A 16636-nucleotide genomic window follows, 5' to 3' on the forward strand; every position below is an offset into this window, starting at 1 on the left:
AGGGTGAGCAACTTGAGTCTCAAACCAGTGTCCTCAACTTAAAATTAGGGTAATTACAGCATTATGAAGAGAGACTTGTCTAAAGCGGGTTGGGAAAATAGACTAAGGGGAAGGTCAGTGGATGAGCAGTGGCAGACATTTAAGCAGATATTTCATTACGCTCAGCAAAAATTTACTCAGGTCAAAAAGAAGGACTTGATGAGAAGGATGAACCACCCATGGTTAATAAAGGTGGTCAAGGAGAGTATCCAATCAAAAACTAAGGCATACAAAGTAGCAAAAGCTAATGGTCGGCCAGAGGATTGGGAATTTTTAGGAACCAGCAGCACTTGACTGAAAAGCTAATAAAGAGGGAGAATATTGATTATGAAAGTAAATTGGCAAGAAATATAAAAACAAACAGCAAGACCTTCTACGGGAATGTAAAAAGACAGTGGCTAAAGTGAACGTGGGACCCTTGGAGGATGTGACTGGAGAATTGATAACGGGGAACAGGGAAATGGCAAATAATTTAAACCAATATTTTGCATTGGTCTTCATGGTGGAGGACACTATAAACATCCCAAATATATCAGATAAGCAAGGAGCTAATGGGAGGAAAGATCTTGTAACAGTCCCTATCATGAGGGACAATGTATTCGACAAACTAAAGGGACCAAAGTCAGACAAGCTACCAGGACCTGATGAACTGCACCCAAGGATTTTAAGGGAAGTGGCTGCAGACATAGTGGAGGCATTGGTTGAAATATTCCAGAACTCACTGGATTCAGGGAGGGTCCCAGCGAATTGGAAAACCGCTAATGCGATGCCCCTATTCAAGAAGTGGGAGAGACGAAAAGCAGGAAACTATAGGCCAGTCAGCTTAACATCTGTCGTTGGGAAAATGCTAGAGTCCATTATTAAGGAAGAAATAACAGGACATTTAGAAAAGCTTAACACAATCAAATAGAGTCAATATGGTTTTGTGAAAGGAAAATCATGTTTGGCAAATTTGCTAGAGCTCTTTGAGGATATAACAAGCAGAGTTGATAAAGGAGAACCGGTAGATGTAGTGTATTTGGATTTCCAGAAGGCATTCGAAAAGGTGCCACAAAAACGGTATTGCACAAGATAGTAGCTCATGATATTGGAGGTAATGTATTTTTAGCATGAATTGAGGATTTGTTAACACATAAAAGACAGAGTGTTGGGATTAATGGCTCTTTTTCAGGTTGGAAAGATGTACTAGTGGAGTGCCACAAGGATCAGTCCTGGAGCCTTAATTATTTTCTATCTATATTAATGACTTGGAGGAGGGTGCAGAGTATAATGTATCCAAATCTGTTGATGATACAAAAAAAGATGGGTGGGCATGTTGTGATGAGGACATAAGGAATCTGCAAGGGGATATAGATAGGTTGAGTGAGTGGGCAAAAACTTGGCAGATGGAATTAATATAGGGGAGTGTGAGGTCATGTACTTTGGTAGGAAGAATCAAAAGGCAGATTATTATTTAAATGGGGAGAGACTCCAAAAAAGTGCAGCACAGAGGGATCTGGGTGTTCTTGTGCATGAAACACAAAAGGTTAGCATGCAATTGCAGCAAGTAATTAAGAAGGCAAATGGAATGCTAGGGGGTTGGAGTTTAAAAATAGGGAAGTCTTGTTACAACTGTACAGGGTGTTGGTGAGGCTGCACCTGGACTACTGTGTACAGTTTTGGTCCCCGTATTTAAGAAAGGATATACTGACATTGGAGGCAGTTCAAAAGAGATTCACAAGGCTGATTCCTGTGATGAAGGGGTTGACTTATCAAGATCGTCTAAACAGGTTAGGCCTTTATTCAGTAGAGTTTAGAAGAATGAGGGATGATCTTATTGCAACATACAAGATTCTGAGAGGGCTTGACAGGGTAGATGTTGAGAAGATGTTTCCACTGGTGGGGGAATCTCGAACTAGGGCACATAGTAACTAGGGCACATAGAAGTAACTATGTGGACACTGGTTATGTCCTTGCCGAAGAAAAAAACAAGGATTGGCATTGGCACCTTCGTTAGCATACAAAAGCAAAAGAAGATGCAAAGTATTTTTGGAGTTGGAGCCTGAGCATTTGAACACAGATGATGGTTTGGAAACATTATTAGATTTTGTGGATAAAATCAACCAGAAGGATGACTTATTAAGTGCTTACGAAGTGTGGTCAGATTTTGACGAAATTAGAAAATTGGAGGATAGTTCCATAGAAGATTACATAACGGACTTCAGTAGACTGTATGCAAGATTGCAGAGGTTCCATCTGGAAATTCCCCAATCAACGCTGGCATTTAAGTTACTAGACTGTGCCAGAGTATTGAATATGGACAGCTTCTAGTTCTGACAGGAGTTAAACTTGCAGAAAGACACACTACTGGAACAAATGTCAGAAGATCTAAAAAAATTCCTCAGAAAACCTTCCTTTCCAGCAGCTTTCATGGCACAAATGAGCCATTTGGCAGTAAGACAGAAAATGGAGGATACAATGTTAACAGGATGGTGAGATCGTTTAGAAACAGGACGCAGACATCAGTACGAAAGGAGATTTGTAACTAGAAACAATGAGGACAGAAACACCTTTGACAATTAAGGCAGGAGAAAAAAATTAGGGAATTACAACAAAAGAATGAACCCCAGAAACGCCAGGTTGTGGTCAATTGATGTTTTAGATGTGATTCAAAATATCCTTATGCAATGAACTGTCTTAAATGATATAATGAGATGGTCAATATTAAATGTGAGAATAGAAGACTCAGAAGAAGATGATGGAGATATTGACCAAAAAGGGGGCATTGTATTTGTTACAAGAAGTTTCACCCTGGTGATGAATGTCTTGGTTGCAGAGTCCTTCAACTGTGCGGCGCTAGATAGTGGATGCACATCTACAGTCTGTGGAATAGACTGGTTAAAATGCTACCTAGACTCCTTAAATGACCAAGGACCGGAATAAGGTTAAAGAATTTGAGAGTTCCACCAGTTTTAGATTTGGAGATGATAATATCCTGAAATCTTTAAAAAGGGTAGTGATTCCCTGTAAGATGGAGTCAATCATTTCATCAGCACACATGTAGTGTTCAGCGAAATACCATTACTGTTGGCCAGGCCATCGATGAAGAAAGCGCAAATGAAGCTTATCATGGAAAATAACAAGGCTATTGTATTTGGAAAACCTGGGGATTTACAATTTACACAATCTGGACAATATTCCTTTAATAAAACCTAACTTTTCTACTAAGGAGATTAAAGAAGTGTTATTAGCGTCAGGGGATAGGAATTTAGAAGACAAAAAGCAAACTGTTAAAACTGCATCAGCAATTTGCCCAACCTTCTTCGCAAAGATTAAAAATTTTGCTAAGGGTTGCAGGAATAAGGGATGGAGAGTACACAAAACTTAGAGAGGAGGAGATAAGCGATGGATGTGATATGTGTAAGAAATACTGAAGGACACCATCACAGCCAATAATGAGTTTGCCCTTAGCAAGAGGTTTCAATGAAGTTGTGGCAAAGGATTTAAAGGTGTAGGATAAAGAAAAGAACATTTTTATTTTACATTTCGTAGATTTGGCAATAAGGATTATCCAGTCGACAATCATATACAGTAAAGAAAATAATTGTGGACCAGGTAATGAAGAAGTGGATAGGGACCAGATTGGGGCCACCAGCGAAATTCCTCACTGATAATTGAGGGGGACTTTGATAACAATGACTTTCGGGATATGTGTGAAAACATGAATAAAATGGTTATGAATACAGCAGCAGAAAGTCCCTTTAGTAACAGTGTGTGTGAAAGGTGATAGATGAGATGCTTGGTAAAATATTAGGAAATAGACCAAGCTGTAAATTAACATCAGCTCTAGCATGGGCTGTCCGTGCCAAGAATTCACTGCAGATGGTTGGGAGCTATAGCCCATATCAGTTGGTTTTTGGTAGAGCCCGAAAATTCCTTTAGTCCTGAATAATCATCCCCCAGCTTGGGAGGGAACTACAATTAGTTCTACCTTTTCTGAGTATTTAATTGCACTACAGGCGGTAGAAGAGCGTTTGTTAAAGCCGAAGTTTCAGAAAGATTTCGGCGAGCTCTAAGACATAATGTACGACCATCGGAAACTATTTTCAATCAGGGAGATATGGCATACTATAAAAGAGAAGGACTTAACGAGTGGAAAGGCCCGGGAAAGGTTATAGGTAAAGATGGTAAATCAGTCATTTTACAACATGGGAATCAGACTATTAGGGTGCACTCATCAAGATTAGTTGGTGCGGACTACAAATTTGCAGATTCGGAAAGTGTTGTAGGAAGGGACAAGGAACCATGTACATCTCATACCCATATGTTGCATGATTGTGAGGACCAGGTAGCTGAAGTTGACAGGGTATCTGAAGATCGGGACAGTAATTCAGACAAACAAGATGAGGTGATTTGTCCCAGAGGACAACTGCCGAAAGTTATCACTAATGTTACATACTTGCCAGAAGGGGCTAGTCAGTGGCCGAATACAACGATTGTAGGCAGAGCAGGGAAGGCCACTGGAAAATGTAAAAAACTGTTTAAATGTATTGAGATAAAGGACAGGAGATTGGATCTATTGATTGGGAACATGAAGTACAAAAATAGAAGGCACGGAAACACAGCATCATTCAGACAGTGGGTCTGGGAGTGAACATGCCTCTAGGAAGAGATCGCAGACTGTTGAAAGAACATCTATAAATGGGAGAAGGAGATGAAACAGAAACAGTCCAGAGTGTGATAGAAGGCAGGATAGAGGATGTAGCTTAACAAGGTCAAGGACAATGGCGTAGACTGGTAATGCTACAAGGAGCAGAAGTCCATGTGATCGAGAAGTCTTAGTAACTTCAAACAGATTAGATGATAAGTTAATAATGGATGCCAAACAATGATTATATAGTTGGAAAGAGTTTGGGGTATACACAGAGGTGGTAGATAGGGGACAACCCAGCTCTATCTCATAGATGGATATGCAAGGAAAAGGTGCTTCTTGATGGGACTTATAAAGCTAAAGCCAGGTTAGTGGCACGAGAGTTTGAAGAAAAATTGGGTGACCAGGATATAAAAGTAGATTCACCTACAGCAGGACAAGTTATACTGAAGATCTCCTTGGCTCTATTGACTACAAATGCCTGGGACTGTTATTCCATTGATACTAAAGCTGTCTTTTTGCAGGGACATCAACTTCAAAGGGAAGTTTTTCTCCGTCCACCAAAAGAGGCGCCAAACGCAGAGGGGACTCTTGGAAAGCTAAATAATAAAAAATAAATGTGTATCAGGCTTAAATGGCGCCTCCAGAGTTTGGTATTTTTCAGTGAGATCAGTTTTGTTAAAGTTGGGCTGTCTTCAGTTGGAAGCTGACCCGGCAATGTTTTATTGGCACCATGGAGAGAATCTTGCAGGCTTTATGATGCGTGTAGATGATTTTTGTGGGTTGGTAGTAGCAAATATGAAATGGTTGTCATTAATGGGCACAGAACGGAGTCTAAAATTGGAAGTCAGGCTTCTGGTGCGTTTAAGTACATTGGATTGGAAATCAGGCAGAGCAGATCACACATCCTTTTACATCAGCAATCCTACTTGGAGAACATCAATCCCATTGCAATTAGTCGTGATAGGGCTTCCCTGAAAGATACAGTGGCTTCTGAAAGAGAAAAAGAGAAACTCAGAAGTCTAGTTAGGCAACTCGATTGGCTAGGCAAACAAACAAGGCCAGATGTCAGTTTTGATATTTTGGAATTGAGCAATAAAATGAATGATCCCAAGGTTGAAGAATTATTTGGGCAAACAAAACAGTGTCAAAATTATAAATGAGGCAGTGAGTTTTGAAATTCCCATATTTAGGTGATCTTAGAAAAATGAAACTGATTGTGTTTAGTGATGCATCTTATGCAAATGTACGTGATGGATTTTCGAGTGCAGGAGGATTTAGAATATTTCTCATGGGGGAAAAAGGCAAATGCTGCTATTTGACATGGGAATCTAAAAAGATATGAAGAGTTGTAAAAAGTACGTTGGCAGCGGAGACTCTTGTCCTTGTTGAGGCGGTAGAAATGGCATTCTTTATATCAAAGATACTGACAGAAATGTTAAATGAGAAAGAGTATTCGGGAACAGTACGTATCAAATGTCTTACAGATAATAAGTCACTGTGGGAAAATGTTCACTCTATGAAGTGCATTAATGAGAAGAGATTGCAAATTGTCATTGCAAGCTTAAAACAGATGCTTGAGAATAAGGAGATTGCCAAGGTCAAATGGATAGTTAGCAGCTTCCAATTATCTGGCTGCTTCACCAAAAGAGGAGCAAATTCCAAGAAGTTGTTAGAGATCCTCAAAGAGGAACGACTTTTTCTTTAAGAAAAAAAGGAAGAATACTCCTTTTGTGTGGACGCATCTATTCACGTGTATTTTTTAAGGAGGGGAATAAGGTGAATTTATTGAATGAAAAATATATTTTTTTTGTGATTATATAAACTTAAGGATTACTTTCTTTTTAAGAAGAGGGGAATCTGTTGGAGAAGGAAACAGTTAAAATAGTTCAATTGCTAATTATTAGTGAACAACCTAAGTACCCATTTCGTTGTATATACTTACCTGACAGAGGAGAGACCATGATCATGAAGATGGTTCTCCCAGGACGAGGCTAGCCCATTGCATTTCGGCTGTGTTGATGCCTGCAATGTTCCCAAATGCCGACCGCAAAATTTGTGGTAGCGGGGGACTGCGTCGTGTTCTAAAAAAAATAATATAAAAGGGATAACGGGTGAGACAAGAGTTTCATGTCCTAAAAGTAAAACTCTGTTTGAAGAAGCCAGCCTTGGTCTCAGTCTTTATTGCCAAACAGCTATTGATCCTTCGCATCCATAATTTATGATTCCCTTGTGAATTCCCCAGACACCAGCTGAGCACAGGTACAATGAGACCCACTAAGAGTATCATTGAGCAGAATCTTGGGGTCTTAAAACAGAGGTCTACATGCCTTGATCAGCCATGACATGCCCTGCAGTACCAAACCGAGGCAGGATTTGTTGCAATTTGCTGTATCCTCCACAATCTGACGTTCATGACTGACTGGCTGTTACCTCAAGCAATTCTACAAGAAGGTCAAGCTCAGAAGCCACAAGAGGAAGAGGAGTTTGAAGAAGAGGAAAGGGGGAACCAGGATGGCCTGCAGGAGACACAAACTACTATATAACTGAAGCACGCTTTTGCAAGATATGTGCTCCATCATCAGACTCTGGAGGCGCACTGTTGCCACATGATGTATCTTCCATGGCTTATGGAAGAGGAGGCGGTTGTATGGTGGTACTATCACCAGACTAGTAATCCAGAGGCCCGGGCTAGTGCTCTGGGGGCATCTGTTCAAATCCCGCCACGGCAGCTGGTGGAACTGGAATTAAAAAGCTAGTAATGGTGACTATGAAATCAGTGTTCATTGTCATAAAACCCCATCTCGTTCATTGATGTCCTTTAGGGAAAGAAATCTGCTGTCCTACATGTGATTCCAGACCCACAGCAATGTGGGTGACTTTTAAAGCCCTCCGAAATGGCCTAGCAAACCATTTGATTGTATCAAACTGCTACAAACCCTGAAAAAGGAATGAAACTGGACGGATCACCGGGAATCGATGTAAGCACTGGAAAATGACATCAGAAAACTCAGTCCTGTGAACTCTGCCAAGTCCTCCTTACGAACATCTGGGGGCTTGTGCTAAAATTGGGAGAGCTGTCCCACAGAACAGTCAAGCAGCATCCTGACATAGTCATATTTTAGTAGGTTACATTTCTACTTCCCTTTAGCTCTGAAGAAAGGTCATACAGACTCAAAACGATAACTCTGTTTTTCTCTTCACAGTTGCTGTTAGACCTGCTGAGTTTTTCCAGCATTTTCTGTTTTCATTTCAGATTTCTAGCATCCACAGTATTTTGCTTTTATCTTAGCTTATAACTAAAAATGAGGTGTCAACCCACTGAAGCTACAGCACAAGACTACTTGCATGCCAAACAGTGAAAGCATCATGCAATAGACTGAGCTAAGCGATCCCACAACCAAAGGATCAGATCTAAGCTCTGCAGTCCTGCCATATCCAATCATGAATGGTGGTGGACAATTAAACAACTCACTGGAGGAGGATGCTGCACAAATATCCCCATCCTCAAGGATAGGGGAGCCCAGCACATCGGTGCAAAAGACAAGGCTGAAGCATTTGCAACAGTCTTCAGCTTGAAGTTGTGGCTTCCTGCTGAGGTCCCAAACAACATAGATGCCAGTCTTCAGCCAATTCAATTACTTCCACATGATATCAAGAAATGGCTGAAGACACTGGGTACTGCAAAGGCTGTGGGCCCCGAAAGCATTCCAACTATACTGCTCGAGACTGGTGCTCTAGAACCAGCTATGCCTTTAGCCAACCGTTCCAGTACAGCTGCAACACTGGTATCCACCTGGCAATGTGGAAAACTTTCCCCAGGTATGTCCTGTCCACAAAAAGCAGCACAAATCCAACCCGATCAATTAGTGCCCCATCAGTCAACTCTTGATCACCAGTGTCATTGACAATGCTATCAAGCGGCATTTACTCAGCAATAACCTGCTCACTGATGCTTAGTTTGGATTCCGCCAGGGCCACTCAGCTTCTGACCTCATTACAGCCTTGGCCCAAACATGGACAAAAGAGCTGAACTGAGGAGGTCAGGTGAGAGTGACTGCCCTTGACAGCAAGGCAGCATTTGATCAAGTGTGGCATCAAGGAGTCCCAGCTATATTGGAGTTAATGGAAATCAGAGGGAAAACTCTTCACTGGTTGGAATCATACCCAACACAAAGGACAATGATTGTGATTGTTATAAGTCAATCATCTCAGTCCCAGGACTGCAGGAGTTCCTCAGGGTAGTGTCCTAGGCCCAACCAGCTTCATCTGCATCATCAATGACCTTCCTGCCATCATAAGGTCAGAAGTCATGATGTTCAGCACCATTCCCAATTCCTCAGGTACTGAAGCAGTCCGTGTCCATATGCAGCAAGGTCTGGAACTTGGGCTGATAAGTGGCAAGTAACATTCGCCAGGCAAAGGCCATCTCCAGCAAGAGAGAATCTAACCATCACCCCTTGACATTCAAAGGCGTTACCATCACTGAATCCCTATTGTCAACATCCTGGGGATTACATTGACCAAAAACTGAACTAGACCAGCCATATAAACACTGTGGCTACAAGAGCAGATCAGAGGCTGAGAATTCTGTGGCGAGTAACTCACCTCCTGTCTCCCAAAGCCTGTCTACCATCTACAAGGCATAAGTCAAGAGTGTGATGGAGTACTCTCCACTTGCCTGGATGAGTGCAGCTCGCACAACACTCAAGACACTTGACACTGTCCAAGACAAAGCAGAACCTGGAAACTGGCACTGAGCCAGACATATATTTTCCCCTCCTTCTCACACGCTGCCCCTACTCCCCATATGCACCTCTCACTCACCTAGCTACCCTCTCTCAATCACCCAGCCACCCCCCTTACTCACCCAGCCACCCCCCCTCACTTACCAAGCCACTCTCACTCTTACCCTCACTCACTCAGCCATCTCACCTCTCACTGAGCCACCCTCACACACTCACTCACTCACCCTCCCTCACCAAATCGGCTCTCATTGGGGGAGGGGAGGTGGAGGGTGGGTGCAATGAGAGTGGCGGAGAGACCTGGAGCGAGACCTGAGGCCAAGCGGCATCCAAGTGCCAGTGCCCACCGAGGGAGGGCTGAGAACCAGAGGAATGTGGGGAGAACCAGAGCCAGTCATGGGAAATGTGGGGGACAGCCAGGGGAACGCATGGAGAACCGGGGACAGTCAGGGGAATGCGGCTGCAGCCGGGCCAGAACACCGGAAGTTGGGGGGAAGCACCCAGAGCCACGGGAAAGCTTGCTGAGTGGGGCCCTGCGTGCTCCAGAGCCTCCCGCTCTATCTGCACAAACTCTCAGCTGCCGGTGTACACTGATTCTCCAATCACAGTCTGTTTCTCTTCCATGCTTGCTGCTGATAGGCTCACTATTGAGCTTATCAGCAGCAAACATGGGAGAGAAGCAGACTGTGATTAGAGCAACAGTCCCCTGCAGAAATCTTCAAACTCTCTGACCCCTCTTACCAAAATTTTCAACAATCATTCAGGGAGCCACATGCAGCCTGCATGTCATGGGTGGGCAAGCCTGACACAGAAGGGCAAGGACAGCAGACACGTGGGAACACCACCACTGGAAGCTCCCCTCCAAGCCACTCACCATCCTGATTTGGAAATATATCGCCGTTCCTTCACTGGGTCAAAATTCTGGAACTCCCTCCCTAACAGGGTGTACCTACACCACATGGACTGCAGTGGTTCAAGAAGGCAGCATACCATCACCTCCAAGCACAATTAGGGATGGGCAACGAAAATGCTATCCTAATCAGCAATGCCCACGTCACGTGATAGAATTAAAAAAATTAGGAGATTCATCTGCACGTAGTCCTTCCATTCCCTTTTCCAGAAAGATCACAAAAAGGACCACTGATTCTACCACTGTGCAGTTACCTTAATAACTATTTGTGTATATCTAATACAAACAATGCAAACATGATACGAATATTAAACTATCACTATAGATAGATAGCGGCTATCAAAAATGTTCTTGCGTAACCTAGTGCTTCTACAAAGTGCAACCCTGGTAACAGCTGCAGCATGGCTGCTGAGAATCTGAAGAGGGCAGTTCAGATGCTCTCCTGTGTTGCCCTCAAGAGGCTGTGAGCCATGATAGCCTCACTTCAGACTGCACAATCACAGCATGAGCTTCAGCACCCTGGGGCATGGGCAATGGTGGGGTGGAAACAGCAATGCTGGCATCCAGACAGAGGCCAGTAGGTTCTTCCTCAATGATTCTCATGCCTCTACCTCAGGTCCTTTGTTCAGCTTGCCCAGTGATCTGGTGGAGGACAGATCTGTGGATGTCAGACATCTTTCATCCGAGGAGCCCAGAGCCATCATGCTATCGTAGCAGCAGCCTGAACTCTCATTGCAGCAGTTTTCCACACCATGCAAACTGCAGCCGAAACTGCAACCTCAGGTACTGAATGATGTCAGGCTCCTCAGGTCGCAGACTGGAAGTGATCAGCCTCTCTAATGCAGATGAATCCCAGGTTCTGCATCTACAGACCAAGATGCATGCAGAGGATCCTTTATTCCCTCTCAGCAATGACTTGTAATTTTCTGGCAGGCTCACAATTCCATTAAACATTTGGTTTGTCACACCAATCAACATTCTTCTGAAGTTTGGTCCTTTGAGGTCCTATGTGACTTTGGTCCCACCTTCAGCTCCTGCTGCCGGAAAGGTAGCACCTCTAGTGTCCTTTTCACTCTGTATGACTGCTGCTCAGGAGTGCTCTGTCCACCCTACTGTGAGCTTCCCTCTTCTAAGCTAGCCTCTAAGTTACACATGGTGCTGATTTCTGAGCTGGTACCTGTGATAGTGGTAGCCATTGACACAGTGCCTCACTCTCCTCCTCAAAAGGGCTAGGTAGGTTTATTCATATTGAACTTGCTAGTGGGCAAGGTGGATTTTACTCCTGGGAGCCTGCCATGATAAAGCTGGAAGGGTTAGGGTGCATAGAGAAGGATTTGTGTGACAAGACCATATGGAGCTTGGGAGTAAGAATAACTTTGGGTGCTTTAATATCATGAATAGTTCTACATCTGTAAGGAAGCCTGAATGCCCACCTACCTCTAGGCATGATGGTCCCTACTCTGTCTCTGGCCATAGCACCTCCACTCCCCTCTGATCACTGCCTAAATTGCCTTTTCAAGGGGAGTGATGTCATGCAGACATGGTTGACCTCCCCAAGTCAGGTCCTGTTGCTGCCTGTTATGTGTTATTTTTTTCCTGGAGGAGAAAAATTGGTGATTGTGAATGAGGGTATTTTCAAGTGTATTTGTTCGTGTGTGATGCCCCACATCAAAGAGCTGTAAGGTTCACAAATTGTTGAAGTTGGTAGGGCAGGATGAGCAAGTGATTAACAATGCCTACGGGATTCTGGGCTTTACAAATAGAAGCGTAGAGAACAAAAGCAAGGAAGTTATGATGAATCAGTTTAAAACATTGGTTCGATCTCAACCAGAGTGTTGTGTCTAACTTTGGGCACCATACTTTGGGAAGAATGGCTCCAGGGATAAGATTTCAATTATGGATTGTTGAAGCTGAGACTATTCTCTTTCAAAAAGAGAGGGTTGAAAAGGGATTTAGTAGAAGTGCTCAAATTATGAGGGGTCTGGACAGGGAGAAATTATCCACATTGCCATAAGAATCAAGAACAGGAGGATACTGATTTAAGGTGATTGACAAAAGAATCAAAGGTGACATGAGAAAATGAGGAAAGTGAGGTAGAGAGGCAGGAAAAAGTAGGGATGTCTGTGTATTGTTAGATGGTGAATGAATTGTGTTGAGGTTGTGATGCTGGTGGTGGTAATGGTGTAATAATTGAGAAATATACTTGACTGATGGGATTTGGCTTTGGCCACCCGTAACGAGCCATGTCCTGGGGCGAGGGCTTCTGGCTGTGACCTTCTGGCTGATCTGGTCCCTCATGTGGCAAATCAGCTGCCTTTGTGGCCTCCTTTCCACGGCAGGTAGAGGACATCTCTTCTCTTCTCTAATTCCTCCACTCAGACCTTCAGGGTTACATCAGAGAACCTGGACAACCTCTGTCTTGTTCCTTGAACCATTCATCCACTCCCAGCCAGCACCCTTCAGGGGAAGTAGATGAGTGCAGGCTACATATACAGCTCCAGGAAAATTGCTTATAATCAACTTCACTCTGTGCAGGCGTGTTGGAATCATGATAACCATTATTAGCCCAAAAATTGCAATCTAAATTCTGACTTTTAAGAGGACACAGGATCCTCGTAGTGTCTGTTTTCACCCTTTGATAAAATAGTACAATAAGGGGAGAGAGAAAGATACATACACTTTGGGAAGTGGAGAGAGAAGAGTTGGACAAGAGATTGGATTGAGTGAATTGAGAGAGATTAGGGATTTAGATATTCAGAAATATTCTGTCATCTGGAATGATTTGGATAAGAAATTCTATTCTAGTTTAACTAGGCCTGCAGCTTTTAAAATAACAGGCCGATTTCATTTTTTTTTATCTCAGGAGTTAATTACTGAGAACAAAGTAACTTGTGTGGTCTATGACATTTTGGATGTTACAGAAACTACAGTAATAAAGTGAAATGTTTAATTCCAGTCCTCCTGCTGTGAAACCAGCAGCAAGTGTATCTTTTTAATCTATTGTTGATTGACAAGTTGTTGACGTTTTTGTGGTGCTAATTTGTCATAATTATTCAAAAAATTACATTCCTGTGTGTTTTTGTTATTCACAGTATTTATTTACACAATTTAAATTGCCTACACCTTTGACTTGGCTGAAAAGAAGTGAGCTCTCAAGAAGCTGAAATAAAAAGCATTTTCACCATTGCAGAAAAGCTGAGATAACTTAAAAGCAATTCTTAAAGCTTCAACTTCTCTGTAATTTAGTGAACTAACTGCTTTGGAATAAATGTTTACGCTCTCCTACGTTAATACCAAATTAGCAAATTATAAAGCTAGTGATGCAGTGACCCATAGATGGTGACATTTTTCACTTTTAAAGAAATCTTCACTTACAGCAATTTATAAAAAAATAGGTCTCCCAAGAGTTATCTAGACTTCGTTTTTTTTTTTTTGAAACTGCACTGCAGCATCATTATTTTGTAAATTGCGTTATAAGTAGTTGCCTTGATGTGGCTCTAACCAAAACTTACAAAAAAAAGATGCTCCTCATGATTTCACTTTAAATGTTTGCTGTTGCAGTGCTGAATAGTGCTGGCTAGACGTAAACAGTTTTGCTGATGACAAGTTGAGGATTATGTTTTTTTTAAAAGTCTAGTTTGACTCAGCAGTTTTCCGGTGGCAGAAATACATTTCATTCCAGCTTGTTGCAGAGTTACACATATTCACAAGCTGAGTCTGAAACTGAGGTAACAATATCAAAAGATTACAAAATAACTCTGTGTGTCAAAAAAAATTACCAGTTGCTCCGATATATTTAATCTATATAATCTGCCTTAAACTTCTCAGGTGGCCACAGAGCTTAATATTCCTAGAAAACATTGGCAGAGAACTTCGGATCTCCAATGGTCATACCCCTCCTAGATGCATTACGGGACCTCTCAGAAGTCCCAACGCACTGACTGCACAGGAATTGCCTGGGAAGTTTGGGCTTCTGATGGGCAATTCACCTCCATCTAGAACCCTCCAAAAAAAAATCTCCAATTTATAGAGTCAGAGACTTCAGTTGGTTCTCTGACTTACTTTCCTGGATAGTTACCCAGGAAATGTTAGACAGAAAAAAAAGCAGTTCTAACTGCTGGATAATTGTACATAATCACTCACACTGACTCCCTTCCTGCACGCTACCACCACCGGCCGAGACTCCAAAACCACTACCCCCACCGCCCCAATCCTCTGACTCCTCCCGACTCTATGACTCCCCTGGACCTCACCACCCTACCCAGCTGGCACATCCAGCCTGCCATCCTACCTACACTGCCACCTACCACTCTCCACCCAGCCCACTCTGCCACCTGCATACCAGCCTACCCATTTCCCTCATTCACACACTTTGACTAAAAGAGTGAAAAGCTATTTAAATGTCCCAAAGTCCACTGAATGAAGATGGAGCAAAATACAACAGCTAGTACTTTAAAAAGGGGGTGTGGTTTGGCTTCCCCCGATGATCCTGCTTTATGAAGAAGGACTCGGAGAACAGGTACGCTCCAATGCCTGATTCGGAAGTCTGGGCCAGAAATGTGGAGCTCTGGCGCTGAGTAAAAAAATTGTAGCGGAGTGACAATCCAACGGTGATTGCCACTCCTCTGAACGTGCACCCTCTTGTAAAGGTGTTCTCGTCTAGATTATGCAAACATTATCAGCAGACGGGACACAGCAGACAGCCGGTCATTCCCACAGATGTAGTTTTTTCTACTTATCACTTTTTGCTTCTTTCTGCCTTTTATCCTGTTTAAAATTTTAATACTATTTCATAGAATCATAGAATGGTCACAGCATAGAAGGTGACGATTTGGTCCATCTTCACCATGCTGGTTCTCTTCAAGAAGAACTCAGCTCTCCTGCCCTTTCTTTAGGAAAGTGGACTAGCAGAGTTGCTAGTCACTGTTTGCAACAGTTCATGTTAAATAATCAAATTTAGTAACACTAAAGATTTAATAACTCACCTCGAAGCTAGTAAAACCAGTCTTCCGAATAGAGATCTTTTAAAAGCTTATGTGGTCATCCTGCACAGGCTGTGAGAGGAAATGTGATTAACATAAAAGACAAAATTCTCTGTCTGGGAATCGTAAGAAAACACATGACTTGGTGCCCTCTGCTGGGAGGTTTACTACAAAGCTTCACAGCTGGATTATTTTTTAATTCTATTCTTAGTAAATAGCATAACAGCTTCAGACAGACTGAGTGTTTTAGTAAATTACAGCGTTTTTTTTCAACTCAGAAATTTGAATTGTGACTGGATGGGTGGAAGGAAAATCTACTTTAGCTAAATCCAAAGAAGCATAAATCAAAATCAATGCTATTTCCATTTTAGTTCCCAGTTTGTATGAGTTCACATCACAAAATTGCCATGTGATGCTGTAGAATCTCCCAATTCTACTGATTTTACTTCGAGAACTCATAAAGCTGTATACATGGGCTTGCAAAAAAGAGGTTAAGGTGCATTACAATAGAAAGAGAATGCAAACAGAGTAGGTACTCCTGTGTCCTGGCCAGTAATTATCTCTCAACCAACATAAGAAGGCATCTTGTGATTATATTGTTGTTTGTGGGACTTTGCTGTAAAAATGGGCTGCAACTTATTCTTACGGTGGCTATACTGAAAAGAAGTCCTTGCCTGTAATGTAATGTCCTAAGTTCATTAAAAGCACCTACAAATACATGATATTTTCTTTTCACTTTCTCATCACTAATATTAGTGAAAGAGAACCAAAGGTTTTGAGAGAAAACATTGGGCCGTAACCTCTGACTAGCATCAGAAAGTGCTGGCCCGCAGAAATTAGAAGAAATAAATACCTGCTTACCTGGCCTTGAAAATAACATTAACACTTCTGTTCACCGGAGCTGCTTGGAGCCTGCATCAAAAGACTCCTAGCAGGCCCCAGCGAATTCTATCTCCAGCTTATTCAAGGAGGCCGCACCCCTTTTTCATTGAATTTCCATGTGCCAATAGCTTCAAGTAGGGCAACTTTCTCCAGGTAACCATTGGTATAACTGCAGTGGAACCATCCAAAACTTACAATTTAAACTACATTTTCGAATGGTTCGCAGCGCAGCACAATTATCTGAGGAAGTGTGCACTTCTGGGATATTGCTGTACAAAACCTTACTGGGAATTTCCCAGAGGGACTCCCCAGTGCATCTCTGGAGTACCCCCCAAATCCGACTCTGGGGAGCTCCGACGTTAGGGCCAATATGATTTGTGATGATGTGACTATATATGCTCATCCATAAAAGAAAAAAGCCAAGTGAAAAACGATAAAAATGTCTTTT

The 16636-nt window shown here is 42.5% G+C and overlaps 1 protein-coding gene and 1 pseudogene across 1 annotated transcript in view; both read left to right on the forward strand.

Moving 5' to 3' along the window:
* LOC121272136 (fibrillin-1-like) overlaps positions 1-16636 on the forward strand; it is a 639088-nt gene that overhangs the window by 322815 nt on the left and 299637 nt on the right. The gene's annotated exons all lie outside the window — the stretch shown is intronic.
* LOC121272169 lies at positions 6607-6757 on the forward strand (annotated as a pseudogene).

Source organism: Carcharodon carcharias, chromosome 32 (assembly GCF_017639515.1).
Source record: "Carcharodon carcharias isolate sCarCar2 chromosome 32, sCarCar2.pri, whole genome shotgun sequence".
Taxonomy (NCBI): Eukaryota; Metazoa; Chordata; class Chondrichthyes; order Lamniformes; family Lamnidae; genus Carcharodon; species Carcharodon carcharias.